The sequence below is a fragment of the Ceratotherium simum genome, chromosome X, assembly GCF_057802395.1.
Source record: "Ceratotherium simum simum isolate JZ-2026a chromosome X, ASM5780239v1, whole genome shotgun sequence".
NCBI classification, from domain to species: Eukaryota; Metazoa; Chordata; class Mammalia; order Perissodactyla; family Rhinocerotidae; genus Ceratotherium; species Ceratotherium simum.
In genome coordinates this window covers 106,831,061-106,853,299 of record NC_141940.1, presented here as the reverse complement: position 1 = coordinate 106,853,299, position 22,239 = coordinate 106,831,061, and positions in this window count along the sequence as shown.

Here is a 22,239-nt window from a genome sequence, read left to right as displayed (position 1 = left end):
ACATTCCTCTATGCCCCCACTGTGTAAGCAGCCGTACTTTCTCCTCATGATCAGAGTCAGTTACTCCTGCCAAGACAGTGACTCCTTTTCTTGTGTAGCTTATAATTCAGTGGGACTCTGCTTTGTCCCTGGGGAAATTACGCCCTTTTTTGAGAAACGAATGTCTAACCACGCAGAGCCCAGAGTTGTGGAAATAGAGAGCATAAGATACCCCAGTGGGTCATTGAGAATGATGAAAAGTGAATGGAAACTCCTAATTCCACTCCTTGGTTCCCAGGTATCCTACTTACCAGGAACATAGTATTGGATAAAGATTGTTAATTCGGGGTGTATACAAAATCCTGGGAGATGGAGTATTGCTTCTGACCTGGTGCTGCAGCAGCTTGTGCTCTGTTGGGCCCAGATTCTGAGTCATCAAATATGTGTCACATCATAAAATATGATATGACCAGTGGATCCCATGGTCAAGGCCCCATTCCCACATCACCTTTACTGTGAAAAGAGGTCCCTGGTCTGCCATCATGTGATGTAGAATCCATACCAGGAGATCAAATACTGTATAAACACTTGGACAGTGGTGCTGGCTGAGGCCCTGTAGGTAGTAAAGGCAAACCCATATCCAGAATAAGTGTCTATTCTTGTGAAAATGAGCCACTGGCCTTTCCAGGTTAGAAGAGATCCAGCATGGTCAAAATGCCACCAAGTAGTCACATTGTGCTTCTTGAGGAATGGGATCATATTAAGGATAATAACTGTTTTTTGTTGCTGCCAGATGGAATAATCATTGGTTGCAGTAGCAAGATCAGTCTTGGTCAGTGGAAGTCCATGCTGTTAGGAAAATGCATAACCTCCACCTCTGTCAGCGTGGCTACATCATTTCAGCACTGGGATGGCTGGTCACTGTATTAACGTGTGGTACAAAGACCTTCTATTCACACTTCCTGCCCACTCTTGTATGCACATCCATATGCCTCTACCCTAGAACTTTTTTCCCCACTTTCCGTTCGTTCTTCTTTCAGATCCCTGATGAGTCAGCCAAACTATTTGCTGCTGTCCATGAGTCTGTATATACTTAAAACTTGGGATACTCCTCTTTCCACACAAAAAGGATGACCAAGTGAACTGCCCTAAGCTCTGTTCATTGGGAGGATTTTTCTTTACCACGGTCTGTCAAAGTCATTGCTGTGTGAGGCTGCAATTCGGCTACCATCCACTTTTCAACTTGTGCCCACATACTAAGCCAATCCATGTGTAAACCAATCTTGGGCTTTTTCCTCCTCTTAGCTGGTAATATAGCATTCTCCCTTGTAGCCATAGGAGTGAGCTGAGAGAGTGGTGCTGACAGTGATGGATATCATGGGAGGCTGGGCTGCCTGTCATGCAGCTTACTTGTGGCCACTGCTCCTATTCATGCTTGATCCTGGATATATCATTGCCATCTTACATTGGATTTTTACTGGATTTATCCAGCCTTATGATTTGGTGACTTTCACAGCTCTAACTCATGATGAGCAGTTCTGGCCATATGGTCACTTGGTGTCCTATGGGCAATCATTCCATCTCCATCAGGGGCCAGTAGCACACCAGAAGTTGTTTTTCAAAAGGAATATAATTATTTGTTGCTGATGGCAAGGCTTTGTTCCAGAACCCCAGGAGCCTATATTGTGATTCTCTTACTAGGGCTTGCCACAATTTCCACACAGCATCTTTTCCCGTTATTGATATTTCCAACATTATAGTGTCTGCCAAATCTTATGGCCTAAGCAGAAAGGCTGCTTGCACTGCAACCTGCAACTGCTGCAGAGCCCTATTATTCTCTGGTTCCTGTTCAAAGCTGGCAGCCTTTCATGCCACACAGTATTTGGGTAGGAGGAGTATTCCAAAGTGTGGAATATGCTGCTTTTAGAACCTGAAGAGACCTGCTTGTCTTTTACATGGGAGGGCATGTCCTAGCATGCCCTGACTAGGGGATGTGGCTGGCCTTGCATCTTTGTAGGGTTTATCTCCTATCTCTGGAGCTTGTGTGTTTTTCCAAGGCCTCTATGTGCTAGCCATCTCTTGCTTCTTTATATACTACCAAAGAAGTTCACGGGCTCTCACACTTGGCTTTCAATTGTCTGCTACTCTCCTTCAGCTGCTTGATGACGTTTTGTAGTGCAACAGTGGCATTTAGCTATAGCTGTCCAATCCCATTATCTTTTGTTTCTTTTCTTCATGAGGGAAACTCCTGCGTTCCCAGGTCACGGTGGGTACAATCTTTTAACAGCTGTGTTGAGATATAATTCACATACCATATAATTCACCCATTTAAAGTCTACCTTCAATATGGTTTAGTGTATATATATATATATGTATTTTGTGGGTGTGAGGAAGATCAGCCCTGTGCTAACATCTGCCAATCCTCCTTTTTTTTCGCTGAGGAAGACTGGCCCTGGGCTAACATCCATGCCCATCTTCCTCTATTTTATGTGGGACGCAGCCACAGCATGGCTTGCCAAGCGGTGCGTTGGTGTGCGCCCGGGACCCGAACCGGCAAACCCCGGGCCGCCGCAGCGGAGTGCGCGCACTTAACCCTTTGCACCACCAGGCCGGCCCCTTGTTTAGTATATTCACAGTGTTATGCAACCATCACCATGATCTAACCTTATCATATTTTTGTCCCCCTGAAAGAAACCCATACCCATTAGCATGCACCCCAACTCCCTACCTTCTACCCCCGGCCCTAAGCAACTATTAATTAACTTTTTATCCTTATAAATTTGCTTATTCTGGACACTTGATATAAATGAAATAATACAATATGTGGGTTTTTGTGATTGGCTTCTTTCACTTAGTATAATTTTTTCAAGGTTCGTCCCTGTGGTGGCATGTATCAGTACTTCATTTCTTTTTGTTCTCAAATAATATTCAATTGTATCCATTCATCAGTTGATGGGCATTTAGGTTGGTTCCACTTTTGGCTATATGAATAAATGCTGCTATGAACATTTCCTTACAAGTTTTTGTGTAGACATATTGTTTCATTTCTCTTAGGTATATACCTAGGAGTGAAATTGCAGGGTCGTATAGTAACTTTATGACTAAATTTTTGAGGAACTGTTTTCCAAAGACACTGGCCCATTTTATGTTTCCACCAGCAAAGTATGAGGGTTCCAGTTTCTCCACATCCTTGTCAGCACTTAGTATTGTCTGTATTTTTCATTATAGCCTACTGGACGTGAAGCAGCATCTCATTGTGGGTTTGATTTTCATTTCCCTAATGACTAATGATGTTGAACACATTTTCTGTGCTCCTTTGTCCTTGTTATCTAGTATTTTCCCCATAATTATCACATACCTAGTACATTGCACCTGCTAGGACATTCCCTTCCACTGGTACACTTGCCCAATTCACCACCATTGAAAGTTTTAACAATTTAACCGCTGCCTTGTGCCAAGAGCTCACCATACTCCACTTGCCACCAGGAGTCTTCAAAGCAAGTTGGGTGGTGAGTGATCTAGCTCCAAAACACCATCTTATTGCCTCCTTTCTCAGATCATTCCTGTCGCCAGCTGCTGCTGATTGAGTTTTTTGGAAACATATATGAGACAGAGTTTGTGGTACAAGATATTAATTAGGAATCACCGTCTGTTAAGGGAGATAGAGGAAGGAGGATCAGGCAGAGGATGAAGTCAAATTGAGATGCAGGCCTGGCAGACATGGCTAACCTGGTGGGGAGCTCTAGAACAACATTTGCTTATCATAGTGTCCTGTTTGAGGCCAAAATGGTCCGGTCTTTATACCCTTTGACTCAGCCACCAGGTGTGGGCTGCCCTCAGAAGGGTGTACCTCGAGTAAGGTCTGCCAATGAGGCAAAATCAGAAAGAGCTGACAGCTGGAGGCTGTCTGCTGACTTCTCTCCCAAAAGCTGGGCATCAAATCTTTTCCTTCCACGGCAATCTGGGTATCACATCACCATGTCTACCACATATGTTATGCTTGGATGCAATTTAGAGGCCTTCCTGATAATTGTTGTATTTTACTAAGTAGCTTTTGGTCATGTTGAATAATCTCCAAACATTGAATAATCAAGGGGAGAATGTGAAGTGTTGATAGATAACATATGCAGAAGTTAATTTCCTCTTTTCAGTTATTTTCTTATTTGCATTTATTTATATTTTGCTGCCTATTTATCATTCTGTAGAAACAGAAGTACAAACTGGTTTCTCCTGATGAAACACATAAAATTGCATAGCCTGAGAGATTTACCTGGTCTTGAATGAAAAAATCTCTCTCTCTCTCTCTCTACATATATATATATACACATAAGTTTTATATTTATATAAAATTTTTATATAAAACTATATATATAACTATAACATTATAACTATTATATACACCACACTCATACGCACATGTGTGTTTGCGCTTCTCTGGTAGTTTTTTATTGCTTAACATTCTTTCTTCTTAAATTTAGATATTGCTTAAAATGATTTTCTCTCATATGAAAACTCTTGTTTGCAACAGGCACTTAATTTCATGCCAAAGAGCTTTATTACAAAATGAAAGGTAAAATTTCATCCAGAGTTTCACCGGCCTTGAGAGGGAAACATAGATACATTTCTCACATTTTTTCTAGACTTTTCTATAATTTGACCTTTTGATATTAGGGCATGACTCTTTCAATATTCATTTGTTATATTGCAAATGCACTGATCTTTCATGTCTTGGAAATTCACTCTTTGGTGTAGAATTGACTCAAATAAAATGTAATACAATATGCACTTTGAAGAACCTGAATCAGTTTAGACAATTTTGCTACAGAGAAAGAATTTACTTATAAAAGGCAAATTGTATTGAAATTCCTATCTTAAGTGGCAGGTACACTACCTGTTTAGACTTAATACAAAGTAGTTTTAAATATGCTTATGTAGTGGCGAATGAGGAGAACAAATCCTTTTAATACACATTTATATATTGCTTTCTAGGCAATGAGTTTCTCATACAATATGTATTATATTTTTTTCTCAACACGTAGACATTTCATTCGATTTTCTCTAATGGCTTTTGTATTTTAATAGCTTGTATATTTATTTAGCTAAAGAGGGTCCAGTGGCTGTCTCTTATTTGAAGTAATTTACACTGGTCTGTGTTTTCAACACTTTAACTTCGATGTGTCTGTATATTGTCTGAAAAATTTGAACTCCAGTGAGTTGAAATGAAAGTGAATTTTTAGCATGAGAAAGAGCAGGTAGGTTCTTATCACGATTGAAGTGCACACATACGGACACACACACACGCATACACAACATGGGCTTCTACACTACATTAGGATACCTGGGAGTTTGTTTGATTTTCTTCTCCTGTATAGAATTTATCACATTGGGAAAGGGAGAGATTGGAAATGGGTCAGTGGGCCCATCTCAGCTACCAGTATAACAGGATTACTTCTCATCCTAAAAGGCTGGAACAAAATTCTTGCCAAGGAACAGAATGGGAAAATTTCCTCTGTAGGAACATAGCTGTCCATACAGGTAATAATTTTGGGACACACTTTCTTTAAAAAGCTTTTCAATCCTGGCAAAATCCTGAGGAAAGATGATTTCTGTTAAGTGAAAACTTATGACTTCCTATTCTTCCTTCTGCCTCTAAATTGAAGTGAAAGGTGGGGGGAAGCTTAAATTGAAAGAATTAACTCTCAAGAAAAATAAGTATAGAGCTAAATTGGGGCTGTGTTATATGAGATATTGAGATACTGTCAAATGATCAGTTCTGCATTCTTTTCCCCTTTGTCATGTCTCTGAATTTCTTTGTTCTAGCACCAGATGACAAACTTGGTAGCAGAAACTGTTGGTTTGTGTCTCTTCTATTAATAGGACATCTAGCAAACTCAGGAATATATATTTGCTTATGAGAAAAACCCTGCTTTTATTTACCAAACATGTTTATTTTAATTAACAACCATCATATGTGTGAGGCATATATATATGAAACCAGATATAAGTTAGAAAGGTTTCTGTGAAGCTAAGGTTTATGTCATAAGAAGGAGCAGTAAACTCCCCAAAATAATCTAATAATCTTATTCGTGTTTTTTTTTTTTCAGATAAAGTAGATTTTCTTTCCATAGAATGCTTTTCTTAAAATCAAGCTTCAAAGCTTTTAGCAGATCTGGTTTAACTCTGTCCATAGCAACATTTTTGAGAACCATAACTTGTCCTTAAAGCATGACATGAATCAAAGTCTTGCTTTTAAATAAATAATTTTAAATGCTATATTATCTAAATAAGTCATTCTTTCTGAGTACTAACACTACCAATTTATCTTTCTCTTTAGCCAGTACTGTAACTTAAACTGAAACTCAGTTATAACAGCTAGAAGCTGAATTTTCTATTTCTTTGTCCTCATGACATTTTTATTCAGTTAAGAGGCATGTGGAGCAAGGACCAAATGCATGAACTAGTTGGCACCCGGTTCCTAATTCTTCGCTCTTCTCTCTCATAGCTCACCAAGCCTCTGGAACTTAAAATGTATGTACAGGGTAGTTAATTTTTAACCTCTGCTGTCACGAACAGTTTGCTGCCTAGAAACCAATTCAATGCATCATCTGTGTAGTAAGCATCCATTTTGAACAAGCCATTGTGTTAGGGATTCAAAGATGAGGAGGACATTGCCCTATCCTAATGAAATTATATCTAACTGGGCTTCTGCATACTGCCTACAGTTAGAAGTGCTCCCTCACCACCAGCAACCCCAATCACACGCTCTTCTTTTATATTAAGAGCTAGATTTGTTTGTATGGGCCCCTGCCCACTGCCTGCTCTCAGATCTCTTTGAAGCCCGTTTCTGTTGCCTGTGGCTTGGATCTCTCTCCCTTCTTTCTGAATGCCAAAGCTCAGCCGCCTACAGACACCGTTTTGACCAAATGAACTGATAACTTGGTCTGAGTCCCAGCAGACAAGATGCACTTCTGTTGCATAATCATATATACCAGATGAGGCAGGAATCCAAGTTGTTAATATCTGGGGCCAATATTTTTTCTTTTTTCTATCTTTTATTGACTTTATTATTGTTTGGATTCATTTGGCAAGATTCATATACTTTCTTGTTTAAGAGAGTATCTAACTTTAGGAGGTTACATTCACAAAGACTGTTTGGAATCTAAATGTTTAACTCTGGTAAGATTCTGTAATTAAAAAATAGTGTAGAGCCAGCGCTGATGGCCTAGCAGTTAAAGTTTGGCGTGCTCCACTTCGGCAGCCCAGGTTCAGTTCTTGGGCACAGAACCATACCATTTGTCTGTCAGTAGCCATGCTGTGGCAGCAGCTCACATAGAAAAACCAGAAGAACTTACAACTGTACACAGCTGTGTACTGGGGCATTGTGGGGGCGGGGGGGTGGAAGGAAGAAAAAAGGATGAAGATTGGCAACAAGTGTTAGCTTAGGGTGAATCTTCCTCTGCAAAAAAAAAAAAAAAGGAAAAAACATGGTGTAGAAATTATGCTTAAGATAGGAGGAAGCCTTTCCAAAATTATGCAGTATAAAACATAGTCGACTTAAAATACCAGTGGGTATCAACATGACCCAAGTATAATGGGAAGAGTAGGTGGGGTTTTGGAATTGAATAAAACTCTGTTAATACACTGGCTTCTTGTCTTGCTCCCTGTGTGATATTTGGCAGGTTATTTAAACTCTCAAGGCCTCGGTTTTGTTATATGTATTATGTATAAAAAAGTTAATATCCTCTTCTCAGAGTTAGTATAAGGATTGTAGCATAACATAATATTTTTAGGTTGAACCATATGAAAATTGCCAAGATTTAACTTTTTGGAACCTAAAAATTTTGGAAGCTAAAAGTTTTTGGTTCACAATCTAAAATATATATAAAGCACTTTGTTCACAGAAACCACTAAATAACTTGTAGCTCTTGCTGTTTCTGTGGGAAAGCTGGTATGTTCAGAACCTCCACTTCCACCACAGCTCCCACCGCACCCTCAGGGGCTTGGTAGTGGAAACAGAGAATCTGCTTTGTTCTCTTCCTTACCTCTAAAAAAGTTATGATTTCCCTAGTGCAAGTTTTGGTGATGCAAGGGTATCCCATAGGGGAGAGCCTAGGGGAGAAGTCGAGGGAAAAGTAGGTGGACACTTCTATGATCTAAAAACTTAGAAACAGGATGCGAGCTAGGGTGTGCTAAGAGTGAGCAAGAGAGACTGGTATTGAGTGAGGGGAGGTTTGGGGCTCCTTCATTTGCGAAAATGCAAGCAAATCAGCAGGTTGAAAGGCGGGATATCTATTGGCTATTCCTATCCCTATTTCTTCCTGTTTCTTCCTTCCATAACCATTACAGTGACTGACAACCCCTCTCCCCTGCAGTTCCTGTCTCGCCTATTGGAGTTTTGCAGTCCAGTAAATTAATGGAGACCATTTGTGAAGAATTCAAGAGAAACTCTCACCCCTTTTCCCCTTTCCATAACTCTTCCTACAACTAAAGGCAAGGAAAGCGTCTGAAGCAACTAAAAGGAAGACAGAATGAATATTCCACAGGGTGAAATAAATATGGGCCTGGGGCAGCCCATTCAGGGCAGCTCTTCCCAAGTGGGGACTCATACATGGTTATAAATTTTCTCTGTTACCTTTAATTATTCATTTAACACACATTTGCTGTCTTCCCAAATAGACTGTCAGCAACCTAATGTCAGGGGCCACATCACATTTGTGTGTATTTTCCTCCCTCCTTTTTCATCCTGCTACTTAGTGTACTTTTCCTATAAATTTAAAGCAGTAGAGTCCAATAATAATACACTAACTCCAAAAACCAATAAAGCGTCTTTTACTTTTAAAATATCTGGTTTCAAGCTCTTTGATTCTCTAATAGAAAGAAAGATCCTATCCCTGTTTTATCTATTTTGATATGTCATTTCCACTTGCTACATCACTTTCTAAGTGGAGCAACTGCTTAATTTCCTTCTGAGGATATCCTCTCATACACTTGAAGGCATCTGTTGAGCTTGGATAGCTTCCTTTGTTGTGGCTCAATAGCCTGAACTCCATTTTTGTTCAGAGAAGTAATTTCCTATCCTTTAATCTTTTCAGTTGATCTTCTCTGGATTCTTTCCGGTTTCTCCCATATATTTTTGTAAATGGGAAGATTTAAACTTTGCCTCTAAAGATTCCCAGGAAAAAGCTGCATCATTAACCACTTCCCCCATCAAAGTTCAACTCCTCTCAGAACAACTAGGACAATGCCTTTGTTTGTCAGGGTTTGGGTGTGGTGCAGTTTATGTTTAACCAGAGTGTACCCGAGGCTTTTATAATCAGCGCTAGAGCTTGGAAGTCTGGTGAGGGAGCCATCCTCGAGACTCCTGGCTTTGCGAAGGATTCTGATATCATGACTCCAAGTGCTAGGGCTAACTTTAGAGCTTGAGCAATCTCCATCAAAGAGATGTGTGATAAATTAAAGATGGACACATTTTTTTGTTGCACATTCCGTGGAGAGGTCGAGTCTATATTTCTTCCCCTTAAATCTGGGCTGATCTGTGACTGCTTTGACCAATAGAATATGGAAGAAGTAATATTATGCCCAGTTCCGGGCTGTATTAGTTTTGGCTGCTGTCATAAAATACCATACACTGGGTGGCTTAAACAGCAAACATTTATTTCTCAGAGTTTTGAAGTCTGGGAAGTCCAAGATTAAGGTGTTGGCAGATTCAGTTCTTGGAGAGGACACTGCTTGTAGACAGCCACCTTTTCACTGTATTCTCACTTGGCCGAGAGAGAGGGAGCTCTCCTGTCTCTTCCTCTTTTTAAAGAGGATTAATTCTATCATAAGGTCCTCACCCTTATGACCTAATCTAACCCTAATACCTCCTTCAGGCCGCACTTCCAAATACTACTACCTTGGGATTAGAGCTTCAACATATGACTTTGTGGGGGGGCACAAACATTCAGTCCACAGGACAGGCCTAACCTTTTGGAGGACTAGCAGTTACCACTTCTGTCCTCTTGGAACACAGAGCTGCCAAGTAAGAAATCCAACTACCGTGTTGGAGAGAACTTGTGCAGAAACAACATAGATAGGGAGAGAGAGCAAGCTGAGCCCAGCCTTCCAGCGGTCCCTGTCAAGTTGGTGGGCATGTGAGTGACGTCATCTTGGATCCTCCAGACCAGTCCATTACAGCTATATACCATAGATTGGCCATGTCAGTGCCACATGGAGCAGCAAAATTGTCTCACCAAACCCTGCCTAAATTCTTGACCTATAAGACTGTAAAAGATAATAATAAATTGTTTTAGCAAGCCACTAGTTTTGTAATGATTTGTTATGTAACAATAAATAACCAGAACAAGAAAGAAACACAATTCCCTCTCTTCACATTACCGCCTTTTCTGTACGCCCCTCAATGTTCCCTTAACCCGTCAGTCTCTCTGAGTACTCTGGCTAAGTGGCTGTGGTTGTGGCTGTGACCTCTGGGGGTAATGTAGAGGGTTTGATTGTTATCATACAAACAATTCTAAGTATTTTTCAAAGTTTTCTGGGTTTCGTGGCTACCATAGTTAGCTCATCCAGGGACACTGGGAAAGACCAAAATGATGAATAGGCAATTTTATCTCTTTATGGCAGTTTCTGCTGTTTTCATCTTGGAGCCCTGAGCTTCCAGGTGAGAAGTATGACTACGCTGCTGCAGAGACCATGTGGAGAAAAAACGCAACTTATCCATCATCATGGGATTAATATAAGCTCTACTCCAACCTGTTCTAAGTCAAGAGGTAAGTGTTGCATCTCATATTTTTACATGGAAAAATGATTCCTAATTTAGTTTTGTTACAAGAATAAAGCTATAGTAATATGATGGGGACTCTGGTTAGCCATGCATTAGAGAGAGAGGAGCAAAACTTCAGTGTATCCCAGTGTTCGTTAGTCCATCCATAAGGGTCGTAAATACTGTTCCTAAGTCTCAGGGTCTTGAAACAGAGATCTATTTGTTGAGGGTGCTGTAAGCATGTTATTCTCTTTCCCCATGGCTTGTCTATTTAGAGCTCCCACTTCAGTTACATTTTCCAAAAACTTCTGCAAATCTCAAAGAATGATCTGAACAAGCAGATTGCACACTGCTTTTTTAAACTATTTTTAAAAATATTTCAGAGTATGTCAATATAGCTACCAACAAACACACTTTAACTATCAGCAGTCACCAGTACAAGATTATTTTGACTTTAACTGCCAAAAACATGGTTGATATCTGCACTCTTTCCCCATTTCTTAAAGTGTGAAAATAACATATTTAAGAAATCGTACACACAAAAACAGACCTACACACACCAACAGTTAGTGTGGCTGGACCAGTTGATGTGAATTTTTCAGTGTTTCAATCCACTCTCTTATGCTGTCCTCTGGCTACTCAGAGGTATTTCTGGTATAATGGGAGCAATGATGCCCTAGCTGAGGAACACGTTTAAAGCCAATCTCTCATAGAGGCACTGAAGTAAGCCAATCCAGCAAGGCAAGCCAAAGACATAGACAATGTGTTACATGGTGAATAAACAGATGCCTGGGATTGTGCAGAAGTATGCTCAGGGCTTGCAGATCTGGTAACCAGAAAAGTCAGCAAGGTCCGTTCAGTTGAATTGTTGGTGACAGAGGCTGGAAGCTGGTTGAAAATGAGGCAACCTTGGGCTTTTCTGAACTGGAGGAGTAGATTTTCACCAACCCTTGAACTTTTAAAATGAACATGCAGGAGATATATTGGACTGAGGGAAACACATTTGGAATGGACACTGATCGCTGCATTTCAGGAATCAGGAATGGCTGAGATATCCTTAGCCTGGGAGGGCTCTCTGAAGCTTAGGTCACCTGAGTGCATGTATGTTAAACCTTGTGATTACTTAATTATTAGATTCTGTGGACTTGAGGAGCCAATAGGTTGGTATAAAGAAACTTTTAGGTCAAGAGAGAATATAAGATAGAGTCTGAAAAATACAGTCACGGTCATATTACACATCAACAGTGCAGGAAGAACAGATATGGGCCTTTCGCAGAAGTGGATTCTCCATGGAGCTAAGGAATCTCTAGCTTCAAGGCCCTGCACTTGCTGGTGACTTTTTCAAGGGCCTCGAGCAATGTGTCCACATGACCATGTGTTTTGTAAAATTTGCAAATTAAGATTACTTTTGGTAGTTCACTGTTTCTTTCCATTGTGACATGCCTCTGTCACATATTGCTTCTGTCAGGTGCTGCTGGTGTGGCCAAAACACCTTTTGGGATATGACTAAAGTGAAAGTGAGCTGGGAAACATTTACTTTGGATTTACTGGGATATATTTATGTGGTTTTCAGCCATGTTCAAGAAAAGTTGTTTCTAGCCATCCATGCAGCAATGGCTTCCAGGAAAACTCCTATAGTTCATCATTCAGTCTGCCCCAGTGTTGTGACAGGGATATACAGGACCAGCGGTATTACTGTGATATGAATGTGCTCTAAGGAACTCAGCATTGAAGATTTGTGGATAAGGGAGGATAAATAAGGTTTGAAATATATGAAGCCAGGAGCTGGTCTTTTGGAAATTCTTCCACTCATTAGTCATATAACATTATAACGGGAAGATTTGGTTTCCATCAATGTTTGTCAAAGCAGAAATTATTTCCAGTCAGATATATTTGATAACACAGTGTATATCGTTATAAATGCACCATACATTTTTCCTGTTTTGATAGGAGTCATGTGAAAAGGAAGTAATCTGAATTCCTATTGGTGTGTGTGGTGGGGTGGGGGAAGAACATGTATTATTATTACCAACACCTGGGAATGTTTGAAAAGTTGCTGCTTTATGCCTCCAAAACACTGGATTGCACTTTAATATATCCATTCTGATGAAGCAATGAAGCATCCTGACTTTGTTGGAACAAATTCTGGGAGATGTAGGTGAAACAGTACACAAAATTGCCACATGTTCAGCAAAACAACAAGAAAAAAAACAAGTATTCTAGTGACAATTCACCTAATACTTCTGCATTAATAAATCAAAGTATGTGCAATAAGAGTAATTTGATTACACATTAGTTTATCTCACTACAATGTAGCAGCCATTCATAATGCATTTGAATTGTTGAGCTGTGGCTTCTTCCTTCACAAACATAGACGCAGTTCAACCTGGATCTTACTAGCTATGTGAACTTGAGAAAGTCATGGAACCACTCTGGGGCTCTGTTTCCTTACCTCTAGAATGGAAATAACATTTGCTCTCCTCATCCAGCAGGCTGTATTAAAAGAAATCTGGCACAGTATTGATTTTTATTACAAGTATGTGTGCACTGCAAAGTGCTGTCTGGTGTTAATAGTCTTGAGTGTTGATGGTTTAAAAAGGAAAATGTTGTCTCTTTCTGTTCACCTCCTGGATTATCCCCACTTCTGGAAAACCCGACTATAGTTTGTCACAGCACAAATAATTATTGCAGGTTTATTTCTCAAGATAAAATTTTTAAAATTTACCTCAAATCAGCCAGTGCAAAAATGCAGAAAGAAGAAAAAAAGGTTTAAAAAATCATAATGCATCGAGTATGAGTTTTTTTGAAATCCTTCCTGGGGAATAGCAATTAAGTCTGTTTCCTGGGTATATTGAAGAGGCATTAAGCCTATTCAAAGTGGCTTTATCTGAAGAAAAACACTGTCCATTATAAGGAAATAGTGATTTTTCTACATAAGATTGAACTCAAGCCATCTGTTGTATCTCACCTATGGACATTAGCTCAAAGATATATGAAAAGAGATGAATGGCATTCTGACATATAAGTGTATTAACGGAGAAAACTGGCTGCTAAGGGCTCTCACCCAGTGGAAATTCCTTAATGCATTTATCGTGATCCAGGTCTAGAAACTCAGTGTTTTCAGCGCTTTAGTGTTGATCAGACTTAGGGATGTTGGCCCACGCTAAGCAACTCCCAGGATATTTCAGAATAAACCTGAATGCCAATCTATTAATTTACAGTGAGAAACACAACTGTCAACTTGATGGGAGAGTCAGGTCAGCCAGACCAGCAGATTCTCTCCCTGTGGAAAAATGCCGAAGGAAGTCAACTACAATTAGTAAAATCTGGTGAGACAGTTATCTGAAGGACTCAGATATGATAGCCCAAAGCAGCTGTGTTTCTTGGTATGGCCAGCCCATAGCAGAGTCAGAGTGGACTTTGCATAAATCTTTGATAAATCAAAGACAAATTTCAATAAGAGTTATGCCTGGCACAATGACCAGATAGAAGAAGGTGTTGAGTCTGCACTCCTCCATCGCCTAGAAAATGTGAGGAAAGAATGGTAACTTGTAAATGTTAAGATTACTGCATAGGGCCGGCCCCGTGGCTTCGCGGTTAAGTGCGCGCACTCCGCTACTGGCGGCCCGGGTTCGGATCCCGGGCGCGCACCGACGCACCGCTCCTCTGGCCATGCTGAGGCCGCGTCCCACATACAGCAACTGGAAGGATGTGCAGCTATGACATACAACTATCTACTGGGGCTTTGGGGGAAAAATAAATAAATAAAATTATCAAAAAAAAGATTACTGCATAATATAATAAAGAGTAAAGTGATTAAAAGCAAGATTTATATGTCAATATTAAAGATACACAATAGGAATAGAGGAAGGGTAATGAGTAAATTCATAAAGTAGAGATTCGTGATGTCATTAAAGGAGTTCATTTATGAATGAACTCATTTTAACAGAAGACTACCTATAAATAAAAGTTCTAGGTGTGGGAAGGGACTTATGTATAAATAAATACGGTCAGCTTACTTTCTTAAAATACATCAGTAACTAAAATTCTCTTGTACTTGCATTTCTTGTGAATGTCTGAATTTTTAACTCATTATTTTTCATACCAGGAAACCTAATTAAGTCAATATTTTCACTTGCTAACATGTATAATCAAGAGATAGGGAATTATTTAGTGAAAACTACAAATATTTGAAATCACATTTACATATTTAGTCATTATTTATTGACCACTTATACTAGTATTTATAAGTATATAATATTATGTACACATTCCACTCCTTGATCTGTGTCATGGAGGTGATTCTCTGACATGAATAAATAAAAAAAAAATAAAAATCACCAGGAGATCTACTGCTCTGAGAAAGAAGATTTTTATGGGAGAAGTGATATGACAAAAATTTTCTGCTTTTCTATCCTATGTCTATACTGAGGAAAATGTCCTTTCCAATGAAAACCTAGGCATAAAAAGGGAGTCATTCAAGGAGAAAGGAACCAAGGAGGTTATTTAGGCCTACATTTATGTCTATGGTAGCATTTCTCTAAGTGTGGCCCATGGAGTCCATGATACTCTTTAAGGGAATCTGTGAGGTGAAAAGATCTAGCACACAAGATTATAATAAACAAAGAACAAAAAGATCATTGATAATGGTTTCAAATTCCACATTACAACTAACCTTTAAGAAACTACCACTTGCCCTTTTGCGTGTAGTGTTGAAGAAGTATACATACAATTATCTGAAAAGACTATTAAAATACTCTTCCCTGTTCAAACTCTATACCTGTGTGAGGCCAGATTTTATTCGTATACATCAGCCAAAACTATTGTACCAGCTTAAATGCAGAAGCAGATGTGAAGTTTCAGTTGTCTTCCATTAATCCAGACTTAGAGATTTTCAAAAATGTAAATCAGGGCAAATCTTCTCACTAATTTTTATTTAAAAATATAATTATTTTTCATAAAAATATTATAAACATATTTAATGGGTTTTTATTGTCATTTTGAATGCATGGATAAATGTTTTTTAAATTTCTAAGTTTTACTTTATAATATGGTAACTGCAGATAGTTATAACCCATATTAATAAGAGTTCTTTTTGGTCCTCAATGGTTTTGATCAGAGTACATGTGTCATGAGAGCAAAGAGTTTGATAATAACTAATATAGGACTCAAATTATTTCCTTATAATAGACAGTGTTTTTCTTTAGATAAAGCCACTTTGAATTGGCTTAATGTATCTTCAGTATACCCAGAAAGCAGACTTAACTTCTGTTCCCCAGGAAGGATTTCAAAAAAACTCATACTCAATGCATTATGATTTTTTAAAACTTTTTTTTTCTTTCTGTATTTTTGCACTCGGGTATTTGAGGTAAATTTTAAAATTTTAAGTATGATTTGTTAAGTTTAAATCTTTTTTTGATTGTAAGGCCCTTGTCATGGAAGGGCCAAGCAGTGTCAAGTGAAAAGCAACAAGAGGGTTGGTTCATCAGGACTGTCTGTGGTCTGGATTTCAATGGAGAAAAATAAAAGAGAGGCTTTGAGATGGGTTTGTTCTCTGTCTTATTAGGATTTCAGAGCTCTGTCTTAAAGGAAGGTGTGGTGTAAACACAGAGAGGAATAAAATTATTTTTGTCTTGTGTCCCTTTTATCCTATATTCCCCACAAACTGAGTGAGTCTAGCAAAAGTGACATGATCTTTTAAGGGACATTGAAACATAATTCTATGCTGGACACTGAAAGACATGAATTAAAAAATACCACATGAGGTCCATCTCTAGAAGTCAGGTTCCCCCATGCCCTGAAGGATTGCCAGGCTACACAATGACTATACTTAAGCAACAGCTTCTTCATGTTCTTCCAGAACATCATGTCTTAAAATTAGGTTGATGAATACTTCAGTTCTGAAGTGAAAAGGTGATGCCAGTGGAAATTTATTGGGAAGTATGAATGTGAGAATAAATATTAAATAAATATTAAAAAGAAATGCTCGAGTTTGACTGATAAGGCTCAATGCTGCTGAAAATATTGCTTCCCCACTCAGCTGTCTTTCATTTTCTGTGTCAGAGCTATCCAATAGAAATATAACGCAAGGATAAATAAAACGTGTACCACAGAAGTAATTTTAAACTTTCTAGTAGTCACATTTCGAAAAGTAAAATAATTATGTGAAATTAATTACTAATTTTATTAACTCAGTATATCCAGAATATTATCATTCCAACGGGCAATCAATATAAAAAATTAAATAAGATAATGTACATTCTTTTCTTCATACTGAGTCTTCAAAATATGGTATATATTTTACTTACAACACAACTCGATTTGGACTAGCTATATTTCACGTGCTCCATAACCACATAAGGCTTGTGGCGAACGTAGTGGGCAGCTCAGTTCTGTGCAGTCATAATTTCAGACTTCCATAAGCAGCTTTACCTTCAGATCCAGCTGTTCCACTTCTGGGTATTTATCCAAAGAACACGAAAACACTAATTCGAAAGGATATATGCACTATTCATGTTTTTTATTGTTTTCATTTTCCTTCTTCTCACTGTGCTAACACAGCACACAGATGTCAAAATTCTGTTTTTTTCCTTTCTACTGGGTGTCTTAGGTTGGCATTTGCACTGATTTTTGGATCTCATCTCTGTTTCCATAAATTGTTTAAATATAGGTATTCAAAATGACTTTTTCTGATTTATCTTAACTTGGGGATTAAACTGTCACTACTCCGTCTGTTAGTCCATTGGGGTTTGTTTTTGTTTTTTTCTGTTTGAGGCCTGCTTGATAAGATGGCACTGCCTTTCTCCACTATCAAAGCTGCCCTTCCACTTGTTCTGTGTATTTTTTTTTTGTTCTAAGAGAACTAACAGCTTTGGATTTAATACTTTTTTTTTTTTTTTTTTGCTCAGGAAGATTCTCCCTGAGCTAACATCTGTTGCCAATCTCCCTCTATTTTGTATGTGAGCCACCGCCACAGCATGGCCGCTGATGAGTGGTGTAGGTCTGCACCTGGGAACCAAACCTGGGCCGCTGAAGCAGAGCGCACTGAACTTAACCACTAGGCCATGGGGCTGGACCCTGGATTTAATACATTTTTAAATTTAATGTTTGCCTTAGATTTTCTATTCTGAAATAAGTGATTAGGAAACATTTAAGTCCCTTTTATTATGGTATTTTGGGTCACTGCTCACCTGAAGTACCACTTTGGGATTTAGGTAAATTTCATTATTTCATTTATTCATTCATTTCACAATTATTTATTGAGGTCTCTATGTTTCAGGCAATGACCATGTCTGCTTCCTTTCCTACCATGAAGAATCAGTTATATTTTTGAAATTGTTAATTTTGAATTCATTTTATACTTAACAAAAAATTAGCAGAAATAGTAAAGAGAGTTTCCATATATCCCTCATCCAGCTTCTCCTAAAGTTAACATTTGACATAACAGTTATCAAAATCAGTACATTAATATTGCTACAATACTATTCACTGCACTATAAATCTTATTCAAATTTCACCAATTTTTCCACTACCTCCCATTTTTCTGTCCCGGGATCCAATGTTGTATTCTATAGTGTATTTAGTTGTTGTGTCTCCTTAGTCTCCTTCAATCTCTGATAGTTCCCTCAATCTTTCTTTGTCTTTTATGGTCTTGACACTATTGATATGTACTGGTTAGTTTCTCTGTAGATGGCCCTCAATTTGGGTTTGTCTGATGCTGTCCTATGATCTGAATGAATCATAAGAATACCACAGACATAATGTTGTGCCCTTCTTTGTGCATCATATCAAGGGCTTCATTATGACCCATGATCATTTGGTTTAGGTGGTTGTTTCCAGTTTTACTGTAAAGTTACTATCTCTCCATTTGTGGTTGATAAATATTTCTGAGGAGATACTTTGAGACTATTTAAATTCTGTTTCTCATCAAACTTTCACTTAACTAATTTTAGTTTCCATCAGCGGAACTAGTCTGCTCAATTATTATCATGGTGTATGCTTAATAGTGAATTTTATATTTCCCTCACTCTCTCTACATGTATCATTTGGAATTCTAGTCTAAGAAAGAGTACTCCCTTCTTCTCTATTTATTTATTTGTTGATTTATTTATATTTATATGGAATTATGGATATTCATTTTATTCTATGGGTTTGAATCCAATGCTGTCATTTTTTTTTGCACAAAATGTTCCAGCTTTGACTATTAGAAGCTCCTTAAGGTTGGCTACTGTGTTCTTTCAACAATCCCCCACTCCTTTTTTAAAACCACTTTATGGAAGTTTAATTAACAAAAAACAGCTGTACATATTTATTTGTTTTCAGTTACCTTTAAGATAAATTTTAAACCTCTTCATATAGCATTCAAAGCCTTTCATCATCTCATGCTTGCTTACTACTTAGTCTCATTTTCTATCAGCGCTCATCCACAAACATATACTGTCATGATATCTTCTGTTGCTCAAATAAGCCATGTTTCCCCTCCTCCTTAGGCCTTTGCATATGCTGTCCTTCAGCCTGGAACACCCTATTCGTCTCCAAACTCCATCTCTGACAGACCCTACCTTCGTTTTACCTTCTAAGTAGTGACAAGTTTGTAGAACAAGTGACACTCTCATGTACTGCTGATGCAAGTGTAAATTGGGACAGACATGTTGGAAATCTGTTAGGCAGTATCTACTAAGGCTGAAAATATGCATACCTATGACCCAGCTGCTCTATTCCTGTGTATATCTATATAAACCCATCATCAATACTTACATCTATTCACCAAAAGGCAGGGATAAGAATGTTTATAGCACTATGGTTTATTGATTCCTCCAATATCTACTTAGACAGTATTTCTTCCAGGATTAGATTTTCTGACATGCAACACCACAGTCACATCTTGGCTGGCTTTAGTGTCTCTGCTGTATGCTTCCATATTTAACATGCTTTAGTTAAATGATTGTTAAATTGTATGTCTCTGCTAAATTTTGTATGTCTCTCTATATTGTCTGTCCCATGAACATGGTGGGGGGAGAATACTAGTATTATTTGCAGTTTTATTCACACTCTCTAGCTCTTCTCTTGCTTCTAAAGAGAGAGGGTTGAAAAAAATCAAGTTTTAGATATTTGGTTACTGGCTAAAGGAATTTTAATAATCGGGAACAAGGTAGATTTCTGTAGATCATGGAGAGTTTGTTTTTAGACAATTTAATCTTAACACCATGATGGCCTGTCCATGTTTTAATTGCTCTTTCCTAGCCATAACATCGAAACTTGCCATTACATATTCTTTGAGCCTTTTTTTTTTGTGTGTGAGGAAGATCATCCCTGAGCTAACATCCATGCCAATCCTCCTCTTTTTGCTGAGGAAGACTGGCTCTGAGCTAACATCTGTTGCCAGTCCTCCTCCTTTTTTCCCCCAAAACCCCAGTAGATAGTTGTATGTCATAGTTGCACATCCTTCTAATTGCTGTATGTGGGACACGGCCTCAGCATGGCCAGAGAAGCGGTGTGTCGGTGCGCATCCGGGATCCGAACCCAGGCCGCCGGTAGTGGAGCACGTGCACTTTAACCGCTAAGCCACGGGGCGGGCCCTCTTTGAGCTTTTAAAAAGATTATTTTTATCCCTGTGTTTTTAAAGTCCTTCATCTTGAATTCTTTTTATTTTCAAATTTACTTTTTCCAAAACATAATTATATTACATAGAGACAAACAAGTACTTATCTTCACACCATAAAACCCTAAATTAAGCCTTTAAAAAAATGTCTTTCCAACAGAAAAAAAAACAAAAACATTTTTCAATGTACTGTTACCAAAATATTTATGAAGGATTTTTAATAATAACCTATCTTCCCCGTGTTTTTCTTATATTGAGATATATAGTTTTAAAGAAATAGATGGTATACACTTGTCTGATCCTTAGAAAATTGTCAATAAGAGAACCATACAAGAAGTTCCTTTTTACTGTGTTTATTGGTTTTATTTTAGAGAAAATAAAAGAAGTGAAAGGCAAGGTGCTATGGTTTGTAATGTAGCAACAATAAAGATAAAATCATGAAAGAGAATATTTGCGTTGGCTTTTGAAGAAAAGAATTAGGAGGCCAGTGGGGTAGTTTCCAGTACATTCTCCATCCTAAACATTTGGTGTCACTTTTGGAATATTTCTCTTCTATACTTTCAATTCAGTTAATTTGTATATTACCAAATATAAATTGAAATGTGGTTTTAAAAATGTAGACATAAAGGAAATTATAAATGATTTGGAATATTTTCATTTTATTAGAGTGCACAGTATTGTTGGAAAACTTTCATTCGGAAATCCAAAATTGAAGTTATATGCAAACGAATATATAACAAGAAGCTTATTAGTGGGTTGACAAAGTGACTTCCCCAAAGGGGCTTAAAGGTATTGCTTTTTCACTGTGGTCAAAACCACAGATGAAAGTAAGAAGTAGCTCGAGGGAGAAGTCAAGATGGCGGCGTAGGCAGACTCTGAACTCACCTCCTCCTGCGGACACAGCCAATTTACAACTACTCGTGGAAAAATTACCCCTGAGACAGAACTGAAAACTGGATAAGAGGAACTCCTGCAACAAACGACCATCCTAATTGAGGTGGAAGAGGCAAAAATTCCCTTCTGGAGAGAAAAAACGCCGCCTTCACAAGCCGCAGCGCCTCATGGCTGCCAGGGAGCAGCCCACAGGTACGCAGCTTCCCTGGAGGAGCAGGGCCCTGAGCCGGGGAGCACCCCCACTGTGGGCATTTTGTGGACCCAGAACAATTGAGACGAGTGGCATAATAGCTGACTTTGCCTGCTACTAAAACATTGGGGAGTACCCCCAGAAAAGCTGGTTCACAAAGAAATTAAAACCGGCTCTTAAAGGGCCCATGCACAAACTCACCCATTTCAGAAAGCAACCTAAAATCACAAGAAAGGTGCACAGTGCTTTGGTGAAAAGATACTCACCTGATAGGCCCTGAGTGCATCTTGGTGAGAGGTGAGACCTCTCCAGGGACTGGGACATTGGCCGCGGCCATTGTTGTGGCCTGGTGTGGGCATGCTGACACAGGTGCCATTGGAGTTCTCCCTGGGGCCTGCTAGCCCAGGGTCTGCCCCACCCACTAGAGCACTGATTTAATCCAGCTCAGCCAGGGCAGGCAGCCCACCCTAGAGACTGGCCCCACCCAACAACAAGCCCTCAGGCAACTTGTGGGCCTGCATAGATTGGTGACTGGATTCTCTGCAGCCTGGCAACTGAGCCCACTTCAGTGGAGCAGGGCGTGCACAAGGAGCGGGTGGAGAGTGTGGGGCGGTGGTGGAGTGTGTGGGGCTCCCGCCTTGGAGAGACTGGGTCCACCTCAGGAGGTCGGGGCGTGCACACGGGGCAGGACTGTGTTGACTGTATGTGTGGACCTTTGGGCGGCAGGGCTTGTCAGCTTCAGAAGACTTGTGCTTCTCAAAGACCCACATAGGGGGTTTGCCCCACCTTCCAAAGCCTGAAACAATTGGATGCTCC